Consider the following 21,456-nt stretch of genomic DNA (forward strand, 5'->3'; position numbering starts at 1 on the left):
AAGGACTGGTTTTGTGGAAGACAATTTCTCCATGGATTGGGGAAGGGGGGATGGTTTGGGGATGATCCTGTTCAGGAGTGCATGACCTGGGGCCCTCACATGCGCAGTTCACAGTAGGATTCAAGTTCCTCTGTAAATTGCAAGAATCGAGAATCAAACGCTGCTGCTGAGCAGACAGGAGGTGATAATGCAAACAATGGGGAGCGGCTGTAAATACAGAGGAAGCTTCACTCGCCAGCCTGCTGTTCGCCTCCTGCTGCCCAGCCCAGTTCCTAACACGCCCAGGGCTTAGGGACCTCTCTCGATGATACACGTTCAGCTAGGCATCTGTGCATTCTACCTCTAAGCATGGAAATCTCTCAGACCACCCTGAACTGAACCTGTGCTGTAGGCCAGTCAATAACTTTGCAGTTCCCTTCCTAACAGCACACGGCCAGAGGCAAGAGTGCAAACAGAGTCCCACCCACCATATGGCTGAATATTTCAAGGCTATAAATCAATCTAACAGGCTGTTAAATGTTTTGTCTTCTACCTTTACCACACATACACAACTCATGATTTTTTTTTTAAATCATGCAAAGTAACAGTTCACACCAAACATGGATAACATCTATTCAAAATGAACATCTTTCTCTACGACAAACCACGACTCTCTTTGGGGCCTGGCAGGGCATGACAAGAGGAGAAGAGAGATAACTCTTCCTCACTTGCTGACTCACCCTCACCTACTCGCTCAGACCTTGCCCTCCATTCACTCAGGACACCACAGAGGAAACACCCATTTGCTCTCCCTCCTCGGGGTCTCTCCCTCTCTGACCCCCACTGACCAGCCGCCTCAGGAAGCAATGAGCGTGTCGTCTGTAAGGGTTCTCCCTGGTTGAAAGAGCCCCCACCAAAACACGTCTGCCCCACCTTTCAAGTCCCTCAAAGGACCTTGCAGCCGAAGGCCAGGTTCAAGTTCAGGACTCTCAGGCTCCTAAGAGTTCCAGACTAGATGGCAGTGGTGCCTGGACTCCCTTCCTTCCACCCTGGCTCTGTCCCACACTCTGGGGATCTTGCAAACATCGACACTGAAAATTGACCTCAATCTGCAAGGCCAAGTTCCATCACGTGTGCTCTTTTCATCACTCAAGCTTGGCCAGCCGCCCGCACTTGGCCCACAGAGCCCAGCTGCAGCAAAGAATCCTGCTTGTTGGTTTAGTGAGACACACCCCCCACCCCGACCCTGGACCCTCAATGTCTGAAAAAGTTTCTCAATCCCCACACTCATTGGCTAAAGTCTGTCTTTAGCAAGAACCCTGTTACGCCAGTTTAGCAAGAATCTTCCTGCCTTTGCTGTCCTCTTAGTCATTTTCTCTCTGCTGACTCCTCATTCTTGCTGGCTCTCAGTCCCCAGCTGTCTTTGCTGGACTTGGAGTTGAGCTCAGTTCTATACCGAAGTCTCTCTTTTCTACTTGACTAACTCCAATAAAATCTTCCTTGCTGTTTTTAACAAGTGTCTAGTGTAGAATTTTTCTTTTTCTTTTTTTTTGGCTGCACTGTGCAGCACGTGGGATGTTAGTTCCCAAACCTGGGGATCAAACCCTCTCCTTTGGAAGTAGGGAGTCTTAACCACTGGACCACCAGGGAAGTCTCTGAAATTTTTCTTTTACACTCCACACGTTTGCAGTCACCCCCGGCCATCTATCAAGCCCAGGAGTGCATACTAGCAGCCCAGTTTGACCTTGGGAGGATAAAGCAGAGAACAGCCCACTGCAAGGTCTGGAAGTAGGCCCCACCTTGGCCTTGGGGGCAAGGGATTCTGGGATCCTGGTGTGTGCAGTGTGATGCTCAGCCAGGAAGCATGGGCTCTGTGGGCACAGGTGAGCAAGTGACCTTGGTCTGTGGACTCTGCCCCACATGAAGGGGAACAGCTGAAGGAAGACCACATAGACTCTTCCTGAGCAAGTATAAACATTCCAGTATCCAGATTCACGCTGCATATGATCCTCTTCAAGCACAGTTACTGGGAGGCTGGAATTCAAGCTCTGAACTACACAGATGCCTGATGTACCTTTTCTATTCCTTAAACCAAAGATACAAAGTGAAAGTGAAAGTCGCTCAGTGCTGTCCAACTCTCTGCGACCCCAAGGACTACACCGTCCATGGAATTCTCCAGGCCAGAATACTGGAGTGGAGTGGCTAGCCTTTCCCTTCTCCAGGGGATCTTTCCAACCCAGGGATCAAACCCAGGTCTTCGGCAAGGATACAAAGTTGGACTTAAAACCTCTGAACAGCGACACCCAATATGGTTGGGGAGGAAGAGGAGTGACTGGAGGGGTGATCACTTCCTTTTAGCACTTTTCCTTAAAAATGACTCCTTTTTCAATGATTTATTCTAAAACAGGTCTACATAACTACTGTTGTTCCATCTCCACTGAGGTTTTTAACTAAACCTAGTTACTGATGGATCCTAAATGTATACTGTATCCAGACTGTTCCCCTAAGCTTAGACCAGACATCTAGCAGCATTCAGAAAAATTCTGCTTGGAGAGTCCAGAGACAATCACAAAGTACGGGCCTCTGACTAAATTAGCCATCTTGCTCTGAAACCCGTTCCTTTATGGGTCTTCTTTTTCTCCATCAATGTCATCACCAAGGTTGGCTTAAAGCTCTTACAGTAAGCCAGGTGTTCTGCCTTTGAGCATAATGCTTCATTTTTTAAAAATAGATCTCAGGTGCACAGAATTGGAGTTATAACCTTTGGCACATGACACACTTTAAAAGCCCAAGTATAAAGCTACAGAAACGACATCACAACGACATCACAGATATTTGGAATCTTAGCTCCAACACAGAACTCCAGAATACCTAGGAGTTGCGGCCCAGTGTACAGCCCCAGAGATCTGAGCAGTTCCTAAAGCTTTTACAAGATGGACCAATAAATAGCTTTTTATGCTCATTTTTCCTTGGAATCCCTATGAGGAACAAAACATCATGTACGTGGAAGATTTTGCCATTTTTTAAACAATTTCCACCCAAAATGGACCCAAGGTTCTCTGCAGTTACACAGGTTACACAGCCTTCCTCTCTCTTCTTCTCCTCTACTGATCCTTCAACCCCTCTGTAATCAATTCCTGTAAAAATTCCTATTGTTTGAAATGCCTAAGATAATCTTTATTCCTATCAGACTACGATTAATACATAAGTCTGTTTCCAAAACTTGAGATTTCTATCTGATTATAACTTTTATTCCAAGTTTTGCTCCGAGTTTTCCCTTGGTTTCTTTCTCCTTGATTTTTCTAAAAATGCTATCTTTCTTCACAATTCTACCCCCTTGTTACCACTTCCCAGGCTTCCATTTTCCCCTAAGAAAGCCACCTTTCTGTTTAATCTCTTATTCCATCTGGTGAGGACGTGGAGGCAGGAAAAATGCAAGCCTTCTATTTAAGAAGAGAAAATATAAAATCAGAAGACGAGACTCCCTTTAAGAAAGGAACCCTCAAATTACTGGAAATCAAAAGCACATTCTTCATTCAGGTACTATGTGGAAAAGTCTCTCTCTGAGTTGCTAATAAAAATAGACAGAATACTGATGACCTCAGTTCAGTTCAGTCACTCAGTCGTGTCCGACTCTTTGCAACCCCATGGACGGCAGCACGCCAGGCTTACTGATGACCTAGGCAGAACAAAGAATGATGAGGTAGAAGTGAAGATCTTCCAGGAAACTCTACCTGACCATATTCTAAGTTTTATCGCAAATTACAAATCTTCTTTGCTGTATGTTTGGCACAATCTGAAAAGAGATAAAGACTTTCTTGTTGCTCTAATAAAATAAAAGATTTTATTAAAGAGCCTTTACCCATCACAAATGAACACTTCTATGGCCAAAAGATATAAAAGCTAATGAAACAATGAGCAAAATATGGTTATTGTGGGAGACTGCAATAGTTCATAAATCACACCTACTGTTAATCATCTCAGCTGTAGCTAAACTTCCAGTGACCTCACTGAGTTTGTTCTCATTTCCTGCCTTGGATTAAATCATAAAGCTCAAACAACTTTTAGTTTTTGAGATAAACTATTACAATTGCTACCTCCCTGCCCCAGCTGTCTGCAATAAGCTTAACAGCCAATTTAAGTACTGGACAGTTTCTAAATCTAAGTGAAAAAAAGAAATTCAGTGTCTTTCCCAGTAATAATTAGAAAAAGTGAGGATTAGGTTCTGTGAAGACCAAGGAGAAACCGGAGCAGAAATAACACTGTGCGGTGCAGCCAAAGCTCTGCCCTCTGCCTGGGGAGACAGGAGCTGGTGTCACCAGGGCTTGATAGCACAGCCACTTTGATAAGTTCCAGAAAGTTCTGCTCAACAGGAAACTTTCATGGCCCTGGTTAGAGCTTATGGTCTCTCTCAAGGCATGTGAAGAATTTACTCTCTGATATTAAACCCACATTCAGGTGTTTCTTTGCCCCCATTCTGAATCCCACTATTGAAGGCAACGTACGTAGGGACAGGAGATACCACCACTAACTCAGAGAAACCCAGCCACTCCTAAAAGAGCAAGGTTTTACCAAACCCTCATACTTGGAAAACATTAAGTAGGAAACTCTGTGGCTTCAAACATGAACCAAATAGGTCTCAGGTATCTTATGATTATAAACATAAATATTAAACCATTAGCTGTAATTCAACATTTCTTGTTGTTGCTCATTCAGTTGTGTCTGACTCTTCTGTGACCCCCACGGACTGCAACACGCCAGGCTCCTCTGTCCATGGGATTTCCAGGCAAGTACACTGGAGTAAGTTGCCATTTCCTACTTCAGGGGACCTTCCTAAACCAGGACTAGCAGACAGGTCTCCTGCATTGGCAGATGGATTCTTTACCACCGAGCCACCAGGGAAAGCATAATTCAACGTTCAGTTCAGTCGCTCAGTCGTGTACGACTCTCTGCCACCGCATGGACTGCAGCATGCCAGACTTCCCTGCCCATCACCAACTCCCGTAGCTTGCTCAAACTCATGTCCATCGAGTCGGTGATGCCATCCAAATTCAACATAGAATAATACAAAGGCAGGAAAAAGAAAGGAATATTTACTTCTGACCGGTCAGACAGTTGAAAGCTGAATTTCTGATAATTACATTTTTTAAAAAATCAAGCAGGGCAGCGGTGGCGGCGATTGCTGTTCGGAGCAGTTGAGACACCTCTGCAGCAGCCGGTGGTGCAGGCAGCGTGGACGCGGGCAGGCGTGGCCGGCACCCCGAGGCATCCTCCCCGCCTCCCGCCTGCGGAGCCCCGGCCCCCGTCCACCCTCCGGGATCCCCTCGCGGTCCTCTCCGCCGCACCTCCTGGGCTTCGGAGCCTCTGCCTCGCCGCTGAACCATGACTTGCGAATTCAAACCTGGGACCTCATCTTCGTCAAGGTGAAAGGTTATCCTCACTGACCAGCTCGAGTAGATGAAGTTCCTGACAGAGCTGTAAAACCACCCACAAACAAACTACTGATTTTCTTTTTTGGAACTCATGAGACTGCTTTTTTAGGCCCAAAGGATGTACTTCCTTACTCAGGAAATAAGGAAAAGTATGGCAAACCAAAAAAAAACAAAAAGGCTTTAATGAAGGTTTATGGGAGATGGATAATAATCCAAAAGTGAAATTTTCAAGTCAACAGGCATCAGCTAAACAGTCAAATCCATCATCTGATGTTGAAGAAAAAGAAACAAGTGTTTTTACAGGAAGACACCGAACATGAAGGAAAAGCCAGCAATGAATGTTACCGAAGCAATTGACGTAACCCCTCCAAAAGCTGCGGGGTGAGGGAGGAAGAGAAAGGCAGAAAAACAAGCAGAAACTGAGGAGGCCGGAGTAGCGCCTGCAGAACAGCATCTGCTGATCTAAAAGTGAGTCAGAGAGGACAGCCTCCAGCTACAGAGGCAAGATCCCAGAACCAAGAGGCAGACCCCCCAAATGGCAAAACAGCCCTGTCCTTCAGAGAGTGGCAAGGTAACTGAGGAAGACAAAGGGAAGAAAAGGGGGCAAGAGGAAAAACAACCTAAAAAACAGCTTAAAAAGGATGAAGAAGGCCAGAAGGAAGAAGAAAAGCCAAGAAAAGAGATTAAAAAAAGAGGGGGAAAAGCAAGTTGAATCAAAAAGGAAAGATTTCGCCAAAACAGGGGTTACATCCACCTCTGATTGTGAAGAGGAAGGAGATGATTAAGAAGGTGAAGAGGAAAGGTGGAAGAAACTTTGAAACTGCTCATAGAGGGGATATGCTCAAAGGACAACAGGAGAAAGAAGCCGCAGATAGAAAAGGCAAGCAAGAATAGCAAATGGAAACTGAGTAACATAATAAAGATGAAGGAAAGAAGCCAGAAGTTAAGAAAGTGGAGGAGAGAGAAACATCAATGGATTCTCAGCTTCAAAGGATACATGCTGAAATTAACAATTCACTCAAAATTGATCACCTTGATGTCAATGGATGTATTGAGGCCTTGGATGAACTGGCTTCACTTCAGGTCACAATGCAACAAGCTCAAAAACACACAGAGATGATTACAATGCTACAAAAAGTACAGCGATTCAAAGTCAGGCTATCATGCAAAAGTCTGCAATATTGTATAACAAGTTTAAGAACATGTTTTTGGTTGGTGAAGGAGATTCTGTGATCACACAAGTGCTGGACAAATCCCCTGCCGCACAAACACAGCATGAGGAAGCAACTAAAACCGAAGATCAAGGGGAAGAAAGGGCCAAACAAAAAGCTAGAAAAGGAACAAACAGGTTCAAAGGCTCTAAATGGAGGATCGGATGCTCAAGACAGTAATCAACCGCAACACAATGGAGACAGTGATGAAAGCAAAGACAACCGAGGCCAATAGGAAGAAAAAGCCATCCAGTGAAGAGAGAAAGACTGCAATATCTCTGAAAGATTCTAAACTAGATAACTAGGTTGACATACCTGGAATATAAAGAACATTTGAGAAGTTTGCAATGGTCTTCATTTGAAATATTTAGACTGCTGAAAGTTTTAAATTTTGAAAGCATAGGTTTTGATGTTTGAAACTTGTTTTGAGGGAGTAATCTCCTTATCTTTTTTTAAAAGTGACTAAACACTGCTAATTGTACTTGGTGCAATATTAACAGCTACATTATACAGTGATGTGAGGGGAAGTTCACTTAGGAAATGTGAAACTGCTCTTCCAGACTTTGGTTGTAGTATATTTTCATTTAGTGTGCGTATGTTAATGTGCAATTGATAGTAGAAAAAAGTTACATTTTTAAAACTGCTACTTGTATAAACCTTTCCTCTTTTCCCAGATACTATGGGTTTTGTGCACAGTTTTTTTTACAAATGTTGGATTTACCAGACTGTCTTTTCACTGTTGTGGGTTTTGTAGAATTTAAGCATTTTTATGGTTGATAAAATGTTACGTCCATACAAGCACTCACTCCCTCCTTTCTTTTATCCAAAGTCGATTTTAATCTCAGTCTACCTTGTGCTACATTATCCTGCTGCTTTGTAACAATGTGCAGTCTGTACGTCTTTTTGTATGACAACTAGATACCCAATTGACATTGAACTGACAATTCTAGGAGGTGCGAAACTCATGTTAACTTCTGAAGGTAATTTAGTTTTGTGGCTGAGAAGTCAGTGAAAGTCACATGAGTTTCCTGCAGTAAGCAGTAGTGTACGTAGGGATGAATTTGGCTTTTAGGGTTCAACCATTTAAGATCCTTTACAGGTAGTAGTAGCTGAAACTGAAAACTAAATGATAAAAGTTTATTTTTGAGAAATGTCTCGAGTTTCTGAATTTTTTAAAAAGTCCCACTCATTAAAGAAGTCATTAAGTATTTTTTTAACTGGAAAAAACACAATCCATAATGCTTTTTTGCAATAAATAAAAATAAATACTATATAAGGAAACTAACATATTTGAAAACATGGCTGTATGAGAAGGGAATTTTTATTTCTAATGCATACATGTGACAGGATTGCAAAAAGCTAGTTACTCCGAGGCAGTAGACCAAAGTAAAGAAGCTGTCTGTATATTCATGTATATGGAGTAAATGAGAGTGAACCAAGGTTAACACAAAGTTTAAGAACAACCTTAACAAACAGCATTTCTAAGATATTCTGAATACTAGGCCAGCTGGTGCTTTGCAGTAGCTTAAAAGATGCTTCCCATGTTTGAAAACTAGGAATACAGGGGAAAAGGCTTCATACCAGTGTTTGCATGTGACATGCATTGCATGCTTTGACCTCTGGGGTAATTGTTTTTCATCTTTATGAAAACTTGGAATCATTTCAGTAATTGGAGTTTTGCTTTTGAGAGGTCTTATAATGGAACTAGGACCCACTGTTTTGAGGGAACTCTGGCTATTATATCTGTTTGGTCCTTACACAATTTAAACTTGGACAAATTTATTCTAGTTAAGCCACAAGTGTCAACATGTAAACTTGTTTTGATTAAAGAATTTTTCTATCAAAAAAAAAATCAAGCAATTAAAAAAAATCTAATTATTAACTCAGGGTAAACAAGAAAAGTAATCAGTATACTGATTCATCCATGAATATCATTTGGATGGCTATATAATGCATGGTGAGCATTGGTCTATCAAATACAATAATAAAAGTGGAAGACAAGGATACTAAAAGGGGAGTGTGTATGTGTGTGTTGAGCAACAAGAGGTAAAAGAATAAATCCTGATCTTCCAAGATAGAGTCAGAAGTTAATGCCTAACATTGAAAAATTATGAAATAGTCAATATCCCTGTGTTACTTAGGCTTCTCACTTGGCTCAGTGGTAAAGAATCTGCCTGCCAATGCAGGAGACCCAGGAGATTCAGGTTCCATCCCTGGGCCAGGAAGGTCCCCTGGAGGAGGAAATGGCAACCTACTCCAGTATTTTTGCCTGGAAAATTCCATGGGCAGAGGAACATGGGGTCTCAAAGAGCCAGACACAGCTCAGTGACAGCATGCGTGCCCCATGTTATAATACTCAGAGATCTGGTGGTAGTAACCAAAGCAGTCAGATGACAGTCTTGAGTGGTCACATCAGGAGATAGCGACTCGTGGTCTAAATGTGGAATATGTATGGCTTTCATAAAAATTAAAATGAAGTGAACAAAAGATTTACGTAAGAAACAGTATCTTCCTCCTCATCCCTTAGGCACCCAGATCCCTCTCCTGTGTTTATGTTCCACATTTTATAAAAAGGGCTTCCCAGGTGGCACTAGCAATAAAGAATCTGCCTGCCAATGCAGGAGACGTGGTTTTGCTGTCTTGGGAAGATCCTCTAGAGAAGGAAATGGCAACCCACTCAGTATTCTTGCCTGGAGAATTGCCCAGACAGAGGAACATGGCAGGCTACGGTCCATGCGGTTGAAAAGAGTCGGGCACAACTGAGCACACACACATACACACACATACATGTGCGCACATGTGTGACTTTTTAAAGATGGAAGGATGAATGGGAGGAACTAGGAAAGGAAGGAAGGGAGTCACATTTAATTGAATCCAGGAAAAATAAATTATAAGATGTACTATTATTTTTTGTGTCACTAAGAAAAATATTTTGGGACTTTTCTGCCAATGACATTAGACATTCTCTCCAATGGTTAAGACTCTGCTCTTCCGCTGCAGGGAGGCACAGGTTTGATCCCTCATCCACCTGCCACAAGGTGTGCCAAAAATAAGGAAAAGAAAAATATTTCCAATTAAACTGTTGATACAATGCTTCCACATATTGAGAATTTTTATTTATACTTACTAAAAGAACCCTTTCAGATTTTCTCATACCTTTTTTATCACCTATCACTCCTGTTAATATTGTGAGAAATATAGAGGTGAAAATTTAAGTATCTAACACACTTTCACAGAGTCCAGCTCTCTGAATCACTTTCCAATCTCTGAAGTCTCTTTTTGAACACACTATTTTGCTCTGCGCCGTTGAGACTGCTGGCAATCCTAATACAACACTGCAAGTCAAATACAACTCAGTTAAAAAGAAAAAAAGGTTGCTGGCAATACAGACTGCTTAAAAAATGCTCCACTACTGTCTCCAAGATTTTTCTCCCAAACCACTGACACCCATTCCCAACTTTTGATGCCGATGCTTTCTCGATGCGACCAGAAGCTGTCAAAGAAAGGTTTCTGACACCCCCTTAACTCACATTTTCCTCAAATGACCCTTCACTGGTTTGGGGATGGAAACATCCACCAGCTGCTGTGGTCCCCTCATGCCAGACGGAAGGACAGCCCCGTCCATGCCCACACAGACTGTCTCAGCTGCATCACTGGTGATGCTCCATGGACTGAAGGAAGACTGGAAATGCACGTGGCCACCTGATGCGAAGAGCTGACTCACTGGGAAAAACCCTGATGCTGGGAAAGATTGAAGGCAGGGAGAGAAGGGGGTGACAGAGGATGAGACGGTCAGATGGCGTCACCGAGTCAATGGACATGAGTTTGAGCAGACTCCGGGAGATGGTGAAGGACAGGGAAACCTGGCGTGCTGCAGTCCATGGGGTCGCAAAGAGTCGGACACGACTTAGCGACTGAACAACAGAAACGCAAAATACTTGCTGATTTCAGAGATGTTGAATTTGAAAAAGAACAATGCTCCTTCTGCTCTTTTTCTAAAACAGGCTAAATTGCTACTGCCAATGGACCTGAGGAGGAGAACCCATCTGAAAGATGAGTTTTCCAAACTGCCCTACTCCTCATTCCATTCTTTCCTATTCAATTATTTCATGGTCTTCTGTATAGGCCTGAACTATAGCTTTTCTCACACTCAACTATAATTATGTGAGCACCTGTACAGCACCCCCAGCAGACAGAGGGGCTTTCGAGGAACCATGTCCTATTTCATCTTTGCTGTGGAACCTAACATAGTATCTTGGATATAGCAGGTACTCAAAGATATTTGGGAAATAAATATAAATACATTTTGGTCTTATTTTACATGAGCTTATTTGGGCAAGAAGAGGTAGTGAAAGAGAAAGAAGTAAAAGTAAAAATCCAGTGTTGGGACTTTCCTGGTGGTCTAGTGGTTAAGAGTCTGTTTGCCAGTGCAGGGGACAGGGGTTCTATCCCTGGTCCAGGAAGATCCCACGTGCTGCAAGGCAACTAAGCCTGTGCACCGCAACTACTGAAGCCCAAACTTAAGGGCCTGTGCTCTGCAACGGAAGAAGGCGCCACACTGAGAAACCCACACGGTGCAACTATAGAGTAGCCCCTGCTCGCTGCAACTAGACAAAACCTGCACAGTCAAAGACTTAGCACAGCCAAAAATATACAAATAAATGTTTCTTAAAAAAAGAAAAAGGGTGTTAACGACAAGCATGTGTCAAGGGAATAGACTCAAATGTGGAACCACTGAGAATTATAAAAAAGAAATCTTTCATACAAGTGTCATTGGCAAATTATTAATATATCAGTCCCATCACAAGCAAACAAGAATTTCAGTTCACAATCCTAGACGTCTGATTTCATGACTTGCATCATCACCCAATGAAGTCAACAGGTTTCTGTAAACATAAACATATTAAGTTAGGGAGAAAGAGATGAGAAAAATCACTACATCATCTTAGGACTTTTCTCCTGCCTCATTTGCTCTGACAAGTAGAGCAATTTTATTTTAATTACTTATGACAACACTTCATGATAGACTAGTGATACTACCGCTCATTTAAAAAAATAAATAATAACAAAGTCTTTGCAACACTTTAGCATCCAGTTATTAACTCTTTGCAAAAAAACCAAAAAACTGACAGAGCCAATGATTTGAGAAAGGATTAGTGAGTTATAAAAATTAAACATGGAATACTGGACTTCCCTAGTCTGGTACAGTGGATGGCAGTCTGCCTGCCAATGCCAGGGACACGGGTTCAATCCCTGGTCCGGGAAGATTCCACATGCCTCAAGGTAACTAAGCATGTGCACCCCAACTACTGAGCCCCAGCTCTAAAGCCCATAAGCTGCAACTGCCTAGTCTGTATGCCTCAAGCCGGTGCTTCACAACAAGAGAAACCACCACAATTATTAGAGAGCACCCCACTCACTGCAACTAGGGAAAGCCCTCCAAGCAACAAAGAACCAGCACAACCAAAAATAAATACATTTTTTAAATGGGATCATAAGGAAATACTAAAGAACTAGGCTCTTAGCTGAGTTTCCATACAAATGTTTCAGGCGGAGGTCGTGTGTGCACGCCCAGCGGCTCAGTCGTGTGTGACTCTCTGTGACCCCATGGATTGTAGCCCACCAGGCTCCTCTGTCCATGGGACTATCCTGGCAAGCATACATGAGTGGGTTGCCATTTCCTTCTCCACAGGTAGAGCTCTATAGAATTCCATGCTGACCACATTTTCATCAGTGTTTATTCTAATGAAACATCTTAGCAGTCGGCCACGGAAAATGATTAAAACTCATTCTAATCCTGAGCTCATGCAAACTCCATGAGATTATAGCTGGCAAGTTAAATCAATAAGCCAAGTGTCTAAAGTCTTTTCTGAGCTTTATACAAATCAGATGTATAAATAAGCAATAAATAAGATTTTATTGAAAACAGAGCAAATTCTCAATTTGCTGTTTGAGCTTGCAAAATTTAATTATCCATTTTCATTTTGTTTCAAAATTTTCACATGTTAAAAGAATTTAAACTTTGAGGGGAAATTGGTGTAGCCTTGTTGAGGCCCATTTGGCAGTGTGTACCAAAATTTAATTTAATTTATCCATTGACACAATAACTCCATTATCAAATATCTAGAGTAGTAAGAGTACATATGGGCAAAGACAGATGTATGTTCATGGTAATGTAACAGAAAAACAGCAACCTAAATAGCCATGGACAGGAGAATGGTTAAGTAAATGTAGGTACTGCCATACTACTGAATCAACATAACTTTAGACATAATGAAGTAAACTGATATAGTCTAATGTGAAAAAATTCTTTAAAACACATGTTTAAATGGAAAAAAACAATATATATCTATGGTATGATTCAGTTTAAGGAAAAAAAAAAACAAGACAAAACTACAGGCTGAATTCAATTATACATAAAAATTCTAGAAGGAAAATCTAACTGGGGAAGGGATTGAGAAAGTAAGGTTGAATGTTTTCGCTTGCTATATTTATTGTTTAAATTGTGTCAGTGATTTGTTCATGCCTTAATTGTGTACATTTTGAAAACCAAAAAAATTAAAGGCAGGACTTTCCTGGTGATCCAGTGGCTAAGACTCCAAGCTTCCAAGGCAGGGAACAAGGGTTTGATCCCTGGTCAGGGAAATAAGATCCCACATGCTGCACAGCAGAGCCAAAAGGGTTCTTTTCTTTCTTTTTTTTTTTTTTTAAGGGAAAAAATGAGACACCTCTCTGAAGAGAAGCATTAAAAAGCCTCACAAATTCTGTATAGCACATAAAGGCTCCCAAATCAGAGCCCAGAACTGCCACCTCACCCCAGTGCTACTTTTGAAAGATTTCCGTTGGAATCCAGTGTGCTTACAAGAGCATTATATTTCAGAATTTATGTTGGAAATTATGTGACTCAGTCAACTGCCAAGAATTTCATCTGCCCCAAAAGGAAAGCAGGCAGATTACAGCTTCCTTGACCATCAACAAGTGAACGTGTTCAGCTAACATCCAGTGAATGAATTACTTCAGATATAAAAGAGAGATTGGCACACATCCTCAGAGAAGCCACCTTAGGGCAGAGCCTTGTAATTCAGTCGAAAAAGTGGTTGGATTTTTAAAATTAAACACATCAAAATAATCAAGCTGGAGCCCATCAAACCAAGCATCTTGAAATAATAATAATTATTATTATTTTAATGTTAATCTTTGTGCTTTCAATAGGGCTTCACAATTTTTGACCACATTGAAAAGGATTAAATGCTGGCAGTGCTGGAGCTCTTAAAGGAGTATTCTGGAAAGTAGAAAAGTAATGAAACATAACATGTCCTTAATAAAATAAGGAACTAAACTATAAAAAGTATTTTTTTACAAAAATCAGTTGAGTTCAGGGCTCTGTGATGACCTAAAGGGGTGGGATGGGGGTGGGGTGGGGGGAGGGAGGCTCTAGAGGGAGGGGATATATGTATATACTTATGGCAGATTCATGTTGTTGTATGGCAGAAACTAACACAACATTGTAAAGCAATTACTCTCCAATGAAAAATTTTAAAAATAAACAAAATTTTTAAAAATCAGTTGAAACCGGGTAAGTGACACAAAGCCAGCAAGCCCTCCAACTGCAAGGCCTGCAGAGGGTTCTCCTGGAGCCGGGTCCTTGGAGCTGAGATTCAAGGTGAAGAAGCCTAACATGTCCCTTTTTCTTGCCCTTCGTCTGCTGTTTAGATGCTCCCTCCCCTGGCAGCCGAATCTTCACCGTCTCTAGCACAGAAGCTAGGGTGAGCCACTCATCCCAACTTGCCTGGGGCATCTCCAGTTTTACCAGTGAAAATACGGTACCCTAGGAACTACCTGGTTTAGCCAGGTCTTTCCCTAGTGGCTCAGAGGTTAAAGCGTCTGGCTCCAATGCGGGAGACCTGGGTTCGACCCCTGGGTCGGTAAGATCCCCTGGAGAAGGAAATGGTAACTCACTCCAGTATTCTTGCCTGGAGAATCCCATGGATTCTGGCTTACAGAAGGCACAGGGGAATTTTCTGGAGTGGGTAAATGCTCTATATCTTAACTAAATAAGTTGCAACCAACTGCTGACTTAAAATGTGTGCATTTGTTATATGTACACTTAACCTTCCAAGACTTTATTTCTATTTTATTATTGGAGTATAACTGTTATACAATGTAGTGTTGGTTTCTGCTGTACAATCAAACTAATCAGCTCTGTGGATACATAAATCACCTCCCTCTTGGACCTCTCCCCTAACCACCCCCATCCCCCCTACCCAGGTCATCACGGAGCTATATATAGCAGCTTCCCTCCAGCTATTTATTTTACACCCGGGGTCGCTAAGAGTAGGGCACGACTGAGCGACTTCACTTTCACTTTTCACTTTCATGCATGGAGAAGGAAACGGCAACCTACTCCAGTATTCTTGCCTGGAGAATCCCAGGGACAGAGGAGCCTAGTGAGCTGCTGTCTATGGGGTCGCACAAAGTCGGACACGACTGAAGCGACTTAGCAGCAACAGCAGCAGTGTATACATGACATGAGCTGATTTTAAAAATAAGAGTGAGGGACTTCCCTGGCAGTCCAGCAGATAAGACCCCGCGCTTCTGCTGCAGAGGGTGCAAGTACGCTCCCTGGTGGGGGAACTAAGATCCCACATGCTGCGTGGTGGAGCCAAAAAAAAAAAAGAAGAGCTGGATCTTCCATCATCCAAAGGACGCAGGATAGACCGGAGCAACATCTTTTAGGGATGCTGTTGGAGCGCTCCCTGAAGCTTGAGGAAGGTCGAAGTTCCAGGGTCACTCTCAGCTCTACACTTACAGGAAGCTAGGGCAGCAGCCCGTTACCCCAATCCCTGTGAAAAATCAATTCAAAATTCACTCCAAGCTTGTGCAGCCCTCCATTACAGGAAATTGTACAGATTCCTTCTCTGGTAATATCGAAAGAAAAGCAGGGCCACTGTTCTCCCCTTCTGCAGTGTTTTGCTGTTGTTATAACCATGAACTCATCAAAAGACTAGAAGACCCGGGGCACAATAGAAAAGGAGGCGGGGTAGATTTGAGTGCCTTCTGAACAATGCACTAGGGCAGCCCAACATAAACAGAGATAATCCCGACTATGGGAACCTAATCTACTGAAAATGCGTGAGATGGCTTTTGCTTAGGAGGTGGTCTCCGTTCTGACCCTGAGGTCTTATCTACTCACTTCGAGGAAACATCTGAGAGTTGGTGAGATACTAGGGGATGGAGGCACAGGCCTTCAGGATGGAGGGATGGGGTACCTCAGGGGGACCAGAAAAGTCAAACCGGTGCCCTTCAGCCAATCATGAAGTGACCCTACCCTTCACAACCTCGAGTATTTGGTTTTTTAGAATATTATCTTGCCCTGCTCCCAGGAAACCATCACTTTTCAGTTCTCTGTCTCTTCCTTGATTCTAACGAGGCCCAGAGATCTGGGAGGCGCTACAAGTTGTTGGCATCTGAGGCTGGAATGGATGGACTCTGCCTTATTGCTGGGCAACCCTGAGACAGCTATGACCTTGCAAGGCCCACAGGAGGGGAGGCTCTGCCTCCTGGTGGTGAACGGGGAAGGAGACAGCAGTCCAGCGGGCTGTAGCTCCCATGAACTTGCACTGGAAACTTCTCAAGCAAAAAGCCAGAAGTTCTCCCACTTGCTCCGTACCTGGCGAGGAATAAGAGACGCCTGAGCCTCTGGTGTGTGCGTGCATGTACGCTGCCATGTGCCAGATGTCTGCTGGTTCCTGCTAGCCAGTAAAGCAGCTCCTCGCACGGCACCCGCAGAGCCAAACGTCTTCCCAGAATTATTTCCCGACTGGGAAATGGAAAGTAACTGGGTTGACTCTCCCATCTGCTGGTATGTAATGAAGTCTGGTCCACAGCCGAGATCCTGGCCCCAGGGGAACATGAGAGACAGTCCTGGAGCTGAGCGGGCATGCAGGGGCCCCAGCGCAGCGTCATCTGTCCAGGCGGACCCCTCGGGTCAGCCGCCTGGCGCTGATGACCACCCCGGACCCCATTTCACTCAGGTTTCCTACCATATCCTCAGGTCCCCTCCCGTCTAATAACGAGCCGTGGATAGCGGCTGGGTTTTACAGTCCAGGCCATTCAGGTGCCAAGCCTTGAAAATAAATCCTCCCCCAGTAACTTGGAGCTAGTGCTCAGGAAAAATAATGGCACCAGAGAGATATCTTTGAGCTCGCATGAAAGGAGTGAGAGGATTAGAATCGGTGAATGACGTTATGAGAAAAATAGCACTTTCGCTGATCCAAGGTACATAAGAAAATTAAGAGGGGATAACACAAAATCAGGATGAAGGAGAGAGACAGGGAAATACCGAAGTAGTGTCTAATCTACAGCACAGCTGGAACGAGGCCAAGATGAACCATGGAGTAGTATTTCTACTAATCTGCTCCCTCGCAGATACGCTGAAGAGGATGCGCTTACAGAACGGCTCTGTCTCAGACTGAAAAACTGCACAGCGCTGTTAATCAGAAAAGGAGACTTTAGACAGTCTTCATTTGGGGTTTAAAACAATAACAGGCCAAACGAAGAGGGAGTAATCTAGAGCAGCGGTCCCCAACCTTTTCAGCATCAGGAACCGACTTCATGAAAGACAATTTTTCCACAGACTGGTTGGCGGCGGGGGTGAGGGGGAGGGGCAGGGGATGATTTCGGGATGATTCAAGCACATTACATTTATTGTGCCCTTTATTTCTATTATTATTACATCAGTTCCACCTCAGATCATCAGGCCTTAGGTCCCTTAGATAAAGGTTAGGGACCCTTTATCTAGAGGACTATGTCATGACCCGCTCTAAATAAAGCACGTGTGAACCTCACTAAGCACATTAGAGACTCTTGAAGCTCAAAATTCTTAGTTGTACTTGATCAGCATTCGCCGTTCACAGCTCAGAACAGGCATTTAACCGCTTCCAACCAATTCTGGATGGACATCGGGTCACACCTCCTCGTGGGTGTTCTACAGGCCGAGGGAGCCATCCTGACAGCTAACATTGGAGCAATGATTAAATAACAAGTGTTTAGTCGCTCAGTCATGTCCAACTCTTGCGCCTCCATGGACTGTAGCCTGCCAGCTTCCTCTATCCATGGGATTTCCCAAGCAAGAATGCTGGAGTGGGTTGCCATTTCCTTCTCTAGGGGATCTTCCCAACCCAGGGATTGAACAAGTGTCTCCTGCATTGGCAGGCAGATTCTCCACCACTGAGGCCCCCAGGGAAGCCCTAAATAACAGTGTGCCACACTTAAAACCCATCCTTACTGACTACACATCTTCATTATCTTTAAAGATCCGAGACAGGAAAATCCTCCACCAGCAGTGAAACTCTCGACCTTTAAAATCAACATTACCAAGCTACTCTCTTGAAGAAGCCTTCAACCTATCTTCAAAGACATGGAAGAACCAAGGAAAGCAAAAGTGAAGCCCTAGGAATAAAGAGTACACCAGCATGAAGTTTAAAAAGTCCTCAAAAACACAGCAATGACTCTACCACTGGAACGGCCATTTGATCTGGTCAATTCACTCTCCAACCTCAGAGCCACGCAAAGCAAGATAGGAAATACTGGCCAGCCAATCACAGGCCTAAGAGTCCATCCCAATGGGAAAAAAAACATCACTATGAATTTTTAGAACACTGGTTATTTACAAAGGAATGGGAAGAAAAATATTACCAGATACAAAAAGGTAATAACCTAATATGAAGGTGAACCCAATTCCAGAGTGTTCTCAGCTAGTACAATACTTACGGTATCTTTCCTTCAAACACAGAAAACTGCACCAAAATCAGAAATCCAATGTCCCTTAATTAAATGAGCCTGTGTGACTGACTGGAAAAAGAATCAGAATGACAGTGGACTTCTAGAAAACACTGGTGCAAATCTTCCAAAATTCTGAAGGAGGATAAACTTGCCCTACACAGACCCTTTAATGTTAAACTTTATTTATGTACCTAAAATTCATTTGTTTTATACATACAAACATTCTACCTACATAGATAGGTATATATATCTATGGAAAACTGCTAAAATAAAGTAAATGATAATTAATACAAATTAAGCAATCACTTGAAGACAATTATTAGCTCCAGGTAAAAATATCCAAAAGGGAAATGTAAGATGATATAGTGCTTAGAAATTATTTAAAATGATTAGGAGGGCAAAGAGAAATGTGGGGATGGTCAAATACAAATTGGAGAAGACTGATGACTGCTGAAGCCGGATGAAAAGCGCAAAGATGAAAACTTAAAATTCTAACGATTATATAGCAAACAATGATTTCTGATGTCATTAAAAATAAACTAAATAACTATCTCAAGAAATACAAGTATGCACATATTATTTAGAAATATGAACACAAATTCCAGGAAAGCTATAGGAAACAGAAGTACAGGGGAGAGGGAAAGAGAACTTTTTTTAATTAAAAAGTTTAGAAGATGTGATATACAGTGGAATATTACTCAGCCATAAAAGGAATGAAATAATGCCATTTGCAGCAACGCACATGGACCTACAGACTGTCATACTTAAAAGTTAATTCAGAGAAAGACAAATGTCATACAACAGCAGTCAATGCGAAATCTAAAAAAGGGAACAAATGAACTCATCTACAAAACAGAAACTGAGTTACAGATGTAGAAAACAAACATGGTACCAAGGGGTAAGGCAGGGGAAGGATAAATTGGGAGACTGGGACTGACAGATACACACTATCATATGTAAAATAAATAACTGATAAGGACCTACTGTACACCATAGGCATATACCCTCAGAGTATTGAGGAAATGGCAAACATATAGATTCGTTTCCCCAGTTGAATAAACAGCCGTTAAGAAGAACTCAACTCAATATTCTGTAATGACCCATACGGGGGAAAAAAAAAAACAAAACTAAAAAAGAAGGGATATACGTACATGTATAACTGACTCACTTTGCTGTGCTGTACACCTGAAACTAACAAAACATGGTAAATAAATTACACTCCATGGGATTTTCTAGGCAAGAATACTGGAGTGGGCTGCCATTGCCTTCTCCAGGGGATCTTCCCAACTCAGGGATCGAACCAGGGTCTCCTGCATTGCAGACAGACGCTTTACCGTCTGAGCCACTAGGGAAGCCCAAAATTTTCTTAAACATCTCTTAATACTATCTCATTTTTTAAATTGCTTATGCATTACTTTGGTAAAAGGAAATGGCAACCCACTCCAGTACTCTTGCCTAGAAAATTCCATGGATGGAAGAGCCTGGTGGGCTACAGTCCATGGGGTCGCAAAGGGTCAGACACAACTGAGCGACTTCACCTTTGCTTTGGTAAAAACAAAACTCTTTATCCTCATAAGTTATTTTTTGTTATAGTTGTATATAATTTCAATATCTTCTTCCCATTATTTATGTAATGCAAATTAAAAATTAAGGGGTGACATTTGAACATAAAAAAGCATAACTAGAAATGATAAGAATTCAATAGCTGTTTTCATTATGAGGTTTGACTGTACATACTGCCCTCTAGTGTCAAGTCATGGGAAATCATCTCAAATTTTATAAACTATCAGCCTGTTCAGCCGCTCAGTCGTGTCTGACTCTGTGACCCCATGGACTGCAGCATGCCAGGCTTCCCTGTCCATCACCAACTCCTGGAGCTTGCTCAAACTTGTGTCCAAGTCAGTGATGCTATCCAACCATCTCATCCTCTCCCGTCTCCTTCTCTTCCTGCCTTTAATCTTTCCCAGCATCAGGGTCTTTTCCAATGAGTCAGTTCTTTGCATCAGGTGGCCAAACTATTGGAACTTCAGCTTCAACATCAGTCCTTCCATTCAGGACTGATTTCTTAAATTCACTTAAATCTTCAAATGTCACATGCTCTCTTAATCTTGGATCTTCTAGCCTCTCCATGGAGTAAGTCTCCTATTTCTAGGACCCAATCAGGTTTGGACTATTAATTTTACAGTCTGGCTTCATTATAGATTCAATAGGTTTTGATAGGCGGGTCCTGGAACCTAGTCATGATTAATGGGGAAATGTGTCCTGAATTCTTAACAACTATTTATTCACCTGGGGAAATGAATCTATATGTTTGCCATTTCCTCAATATTTTGAGGGTATATGCCTACAAAATCAAATATAATGCTGACAGAAGTCTGACACATAGATGCTCAAAGAGCAATGCGTAAGTCCAGCAAGTGACTGATTGCAGAACTCATTTTGCTATTTGTGGGCAATTTGGAAGAATGAAGTGTCTCATATGCAAGTGTTCACTGTTGTCATGAATAACCGCTTTAAACCAAATATTTAAGGAATATGGACAAGGCAACCCAGAGAATATGATCAAAATCATTTCTGGAGAGAAAATGGAGAGAGGAAATGATGGAAGGTCCCCCTTGACACCCTCCATCCCCTCTCAAAAGAAAAAAACAAAACCCAAGAACACTCACTTTTCACCACACTTTTGCAATGAAAAGAAGGCACTTTCTTCCTAAACTTTTATTTACTCCTTGATAAAATCTCCCACCTTTCCTTGCCAAAACACTGACACGCTGTGTGTCAGTCTCTCGACACATATTCAGTTCCAAGATTTGTTCCTCTGCCTTTAGATAAGGGAGGGAGCCCTGTGGTTCCCCCAACTCCAACAGTTTTCTGTTTCTGGAGTGGCTGCCCCCTCCTGTCCCCTCCTTGCTCTGCTGATCACAGAAGCATGCTCTTGGACCTGAGTGTTCGATCCTGCTGTGTCAGCACTACAGCAGCGTGGCCTGGGCTCTCCGGAGAAGCACCCTCTTCTAATCTTCATCCTCCAACAGCTCTATTCAAGGTCAGAC

General features: G+C 42.7%; 1 protein-coding gene and 1 pseudogene across 4 annotated transcripts in view; one reads left to right on the plus strand and one right to left on the minus strand.

The window, feature by feature from the left end:
• FUT10 (fucosyltransferase 10) overlaps positions 1–21,456 on the minus strand; it is an 83,569-nt gene that overhangs the window by 16,278 nt on the left and 45,835 nt on the right. The gene's annotated exons all lie outside the window — the stretch shown is intronic.
• On the plus strand, positions 5,362–6,927 carry LOC138430860 (PC4 and SFRS1-interacting protein pseudogene; annotated as a pseudogene).

This window comes from Ovis canadensis, chromosome 26 (genome assembly GCF_042477335.2).
Source record: "Ovis canadensis isolate MfBH-ARS-UI-01 breed Bighorn chromosome 26, ARS-UI_OviCan_v2, whole genome shotgun sequence".
NCBI classification, from domain to species: Eukaryota; Metazoa; Chordata; class Mammalia; order Artiodactyla; family Bovidae; genus Ovis; species Ovis canadensis.